The sequence below is a fragment of the Gekko japonicus genome, unplaced genomic scaffold (genome assembly GCF_001447785.1).
Source record: "Gekko japonicus isolate JY-2015 unplaced genomic scaffold, Gekko_japonicus_V1.1 scaffold4084, whole genome shotgun sequence".
In the NCBI taxonomy this organism is placed as follows: Eukaryota; Metazoa; Chordata; class Lepidosauria; order Squamata; family Gekkonidae; genus Gekko; species Gekko japonicus.
The window spans coordinates 8,129-13,753 of record NW_015165953.1 but is presented as its reverse complement, the minus strand read 5'-3'; positions in this window follow the sequence as shown (position 1 = coordinate 13,753).

Below are 5,625 nucleotides of genomic sequence, written 5' to 3'. Positions count from 1 at the left end.
GCAGTTCAGCGTCTTAACCACTTGAGCCACCGCAACTCGGGGTGTATCTGGGACTTAATCAGCCCTGCCATAGTCACAGCTTGGGGGCCAAACTACATAAGTTGGAGAAGCCCATAGTATTTTCCCAGATGGACGGGATGCCCATGAGGGGGGAGGTGTCAGACTCCTGCAGCAATCAGTTCACAACAACTTTCATTCAAAGAAGTAAAGCTTTACTGAGAAGTCCTCGGGGTAGGTACTGCTGTACCACCATCCATAGGTGACCAAACTTGAGTCGGGCGTCAGCGCCCATCTCTCTTCCAACCAGGACAGGAGGTAGGACCACAACTGTGTGCCCTATCCAGGGGGCCTCGGCTCTCCAGCCATCACTATAGTCATTACAGTGGTTTTCGGTATCACTACCTCCGACCGGGATGTCTCCGGGTTCTTCGCCAGCCATGATAGGATGCGAGTCCGGGAACTGTATGGAGTTCTAAAACTTAACTTTCATTCAAATTAGTAAAACTTTATTGAGATATTGAGAGTATGCAGATCTCTTATCCACTTTGTGTTAGACCTGGGAAAAAGTGCGCGAAGCAAGCAGATATACATTATTCAAGGGCTGGCTGGGAGTTTCCAAGGGCCATAAAGTCCCCGGGGGCTTGCCGGGTCTTCGTTTCCCCATCAAACAAGTCTGGCATGAGCTCACATATTGAGAAATGTCAGAGCTCACGTGCAGCCACCAAAACTGGCATTGAAGAACCCAGAGCCGGGGGGGGGGGGGGATGCACAAGCATGGCAGACTAAAGTAACCCAAGGGTGGTCAGCTCTCCAAACAAACTCTAACCAACAAAAGAGGATACAAGCGTGATGCTGGCAAAGGGAGGGCCCCCGAATGAGAAATACAGCCAGGAGACTCAGTGTACATTTCCACTAAAAAATCTCAAGGGGCTGCAACCGAGGAAAAAGCTAGGATGGAGATATGTGGGACCATTTAAGGTGGTGCGCCTTATTAATAAAGTGACTGTTGAGGTTGAACTACCCAAATATTTATGTCACATCCCCACCCTGTTATCCATTTTAGTTTACTGAAGAAGGATCCTGGACCATCGATGTGGAAACCACGTCCTGCAGCACCTCCCCCTCTGATCGTGGATGGAGAGCCCCACCAAGAAGTGGAGGACATTTTAGACTCTAAAAACAAATGAGTTCGATTGTACTATCCCATCAAATGGAAAGACTTTGACCCCCTGCCATAATGAATGGGTGCAATCCAAACATGTGAAGGCTGCAAAACTGGTGCACGCTTTTCACAAGCAGCACCCCCTCAAGCCAGGAGGGTGAATGGGCTTTGGTGGGACAGAATAGCAAACTCAACTTAGTTTGCCATAGTTACCGGTGGGGGAGGGAAATTCCTGAGGGGTGTGTGAATGACTCTGTGTGCGTGTGAAGCGCTCTTTCTTAGACGCTGTAACTCTTCCTTATGATGCCTTCCTCGTAGAAGAACGTCCTTGAGACCGAAGCTGTGCTACCTTGCTATTGTAGATAACGGGATCGTATGTTCCCAGGTAGTGAACGTGAGAGCTAGGTGGGATGGCTGTGATGTTGTCAGCGAGCTGCCATTCTCTTGGGACACGTCTTGTCCCTTTTCCCTCCCCACCCCCTCCTTTACTCCTATAGTTGTTATCCTCTCCTGGTTCTGCATCTGTAACTGCCAAGGTCCTCCAGCTGGTGTGATGGGGTGTTGTGTCTTTACGCTCTAGCTTGTTTAATATTTCCGTGTGAACTCAACTTGTGTTTATGGAACTGGCCGTTGCTGTTCTCAGGCTGCTTCGCGCCATTTCTAATCTGTGACCTGACGAGGGAAATGAGCTCATTGGTTTGAACCTTGTTTGAAGTTCCTTTAATACACCGTCCCTGGCTCTTGTAGTTATTCCGAACAATCTCTGTATGTTCATGATCAACCAAGCTTTGGAAATAAATCTTACTTCTTTTGAACGTGGGTCTATTCTCCTGATTTGGGATCTAACACAGAGAAATAATTCACAGCTATCAGGGATCAGGACTTCTGTCATTTTTGTTGCCCTTCCCTATGGACTCTGTTCCTTGAGCAATACATTGATCTTCTCATCAAGCGCAGTATCTGGATCTATCAAGTCTAAACCAAAAATGAGAGTGCTTCCAGTCATAAAAGCTCAGCTGAGGTCTCTGCCCTGTTTTTCTACCAGTAGCCGGATCAGCTCTAGTTTGTATTCGGATGGGAAACCACCAAGGAATTCCAGCATCGCTATGCAGAGGAAGGCATCATCAAACCACCTCTGTTAGTCTCTTGTCTTGAAAACCCTACAGGGTCATCATAAGTTGGCTGAGACTTGACAGCACTTTACACACACACAACTGTGGAACAGAACAAGGCCAGATGTTGTAGCATACTTATCAACAGCTGCCAGGGAAGTGGCTAATGAACTGAAACTGGGGCTGCACAAAATCAAGAGGTGTGCCTCCTGTGCCTATCTACATCTCAGTTTCTTCTCACACTGTCTAAGTAGCAAACCATAATGAGCAATAATTAAGCACACAAATGTATTAAAAACCACCACCAAATGAGTGAATATTGTATAAATATATATATATTTGGGATCTTTGGCATCTTTCAACTGTTTCACAATACAACGAGTTGGATCTTACTCTGATGCTGATGCGAAGGCACTCTTGCAGCAGACATAGGTGGATCTTTGTTTTCCATTCCTTTCTCCCACTTCAGGTCTCCTACACGGTGCCCAGTGGTGTTCCTAAGCAGGGTCACCTGAACCTCAGGGGCAATATTTGGGGGACTACAGTGAGAGAGCAGAGCAAGAAGGAAGAGGTAGAAAAATAAGTAAGCTCAACATCTTTGCCCCCTCAAATTCGATGCTGAGAAATACTAGCTCACCTCTGGCCAGCATATCTCAGCCTTTGCTAAGTGGAGCAAGATATGAACCAACTCTATCTCTTTACTTAATACAACTCCTTGACATTCTGACTACACTTGATAAATTCACTAATAGGCATTCCCACAGAACTGCAATGCTGGGCCAAGAACACGGAGTATTTAACCAACAATCAGGCCCCTTCCACTCTTCTTTTAATGAGGCTTTAAAATACATTTTAAAAAGAAGATAAAAGTGAAATGACCATGGAGGTTCTCTAGGACCTTTGCCAGGGGTTAAATAGGGGCACTGCACAGCTTCCCATGCAGAGAACATAAAAATCTTCCTCCTCTTACACCAAGAGATAAAGCCAAGTAGTACATTTAAACACAGAAGCTTTGGATCTAAGCTTGTAGCATTCATTCTTCCAACCAAATGAGAGTGGCATTTGTCCCTGCTGAATGTACAGGTTCCTCTCCTGCTAAAGACAAACAACTGACGACTAAACCGAAGACGACTCCTCTTCCCAAAAAGGGCACAGCTAAACCGCGCTTCTCCAAGTCGCTCCAAGCAGCTCCGGAAGACGACCATGATGACTCTCCTGGCTCCGAACCTGAGCCGGCGGAAAACGAGCAAGTCCTGTTGTGAAAGGCGCACAACAGCAGGGCTCTTTGTCCGAGGCGCCGCTAGTGGTGAGAGAACCCCCCTCCCTGTTTTTCGTGACGGTCTCCCTGATTAATCAGGTTTTGGGGACTCATGTGCGGGTGAAGGCTTTAGTCGATTCGGGCTGTGGGAGAGACTTAATCAGCCCGAACGTGATTGCGGGACTGGAGGCGGGCATTAAGCCTTTAAAATCACCCATCATCTTCACCCAGATGGATGGGGCTCCGATGAAGCCTGCATGCATGAATCAATGCCTTTACGGTTGGGAGTGGGGGAACATTGGGAAGAAAGAACTTTTATTGTAACTCCGGAATCTCAGTTCGCGTTGGCATTGGGGGCCCCTTGGCTGTTTTCACACGACCCCTATATACTTTGGGCGGAGGGGAGAATTGACTTTGTGTCTCCTAAATGCATCTCCCACTCGTGGCGGGACACTTGGGGCACAGCTCCTAACGTAACATTCCCGTGTGGGGTTTTGACTTCAGACGAACTGCTTTCCCTCCCCCCCGAATATCATGATCTGGCTCCAGTCTTTGGGGAGGCGGAAGCGGACGACCTGCCCCCCCATCGCAATTCAGACTGCAGCATTGAATTATTGCCAGGCTGTAAACTTCCTAAAGGGAAAATCTATGCCATGGGACCTGCAGAGAAAGCAGAACTACGAAACTTCATTGATAAAAACCTTGCAAGGGGATTTATCCGCCCAGCTTCCTCCCCGTTTGCAGCCCCTGTTCTATTCCGGAAGAAGAAGGATGGGGGTCTCCGACTGTGTACTGACTATCGTGGCTTGAACACAGTGTCTGCCACCAATGCCTACCCCCTACCTCTGATTAAGGACCTCGTTGCAGAAGCAACGAAAGGCAAAATCTTCTCCAAGCTTGATTTGAGGGATGCGTACTTTCGTGTGCGTATTAGGGAGGGGGATGAGAGTAAAACGGCGTTCAATACCCCCTTGGGCCAATTTGAGTACCTCGTTATGCCCTTCGGTCTTCAGGGGGCTCCTGGGGTCTTCATGAACTTGATTAATGAGGTCCTTCATGAATTCTTATTCAACGGTGTGGTTATTTACCTTGATGACGTGTTACTGTACTCTCAGGACCTTCCCTCCCATGTGAAACTGGTCCGAAAGGTCCTCAAACGTTTACACAAGCACAAATTGTTTGCCAAGCTTTCCAAGTGTGCTTTTCACCAGTCCCACATTGATTTTCTGGGCTATCGCATATCGGGGGGGGGTTAGAAATGGATCCAGAAAAGGTTAAGGCTGTCCTCGACTGGGAACCCCCTAGAACCCGCCGTCAACTGCAGGGGTTCTTGGGGTTCGCCAATTTCTACAGATTTTTTATCAAGGGCTTTGCACAAATTGCTTTGCCCCTCACTGATTTGCTCAAGACTAAAGGGAAGGGTTTTGACGCCACTAAACCGGGTGCCCCCCTTAAATGGTCTCCTGAATGTGCCGCGGCTTTTGACCGGTTGAAAGCTATGTTCACGTCTGAACCTGTTTTGGCTCACCCTGATGAAACTAAAAAATACATTGTCCAAACTGATGCTTCGGACGTAGCTATGGGGGCCGCGATTCTCCAGTTGGGGGATGACAACAAACTGCACCCTTTAGCGTATGTTTCTAAAAAATTCTCTGATGCGGAGAGACACTGGTCTATATGGGAGAAGGAAGCGTCAGCCATAAAACTCGCGCTCTCCACATGGCGCCAATGGCTGGAAGGGGCTAAACTTCCTTTCGAGGTTTGGACTGATCATAAAAACCTCGAGACCCTGAAGTCTCCGCGTATGCTTAATGCCAAACAACTGAGGTGGGCCGATTTTTTTGCAAAGTTCTGCTTCACGCTTCACCATTTTCCCGGCTCCTCTAATTCTCTGGCTGACGCGTTGTCCCGCCTCCCTCAGCATGACAGCCAGCATGACGTTATCATTGACTCTGTATTCACTCCCGAGCAGCTGGGAGGGGCCGTAGTTACGCGCGCTCAAGCTCGGAAGCTGCCCACGCCTACCACTTCTCCTGTTTCATCACCCCCCTCCCCTCTTGCGGGGGATTGGGGAAGTAAATACCGTGCTGCCT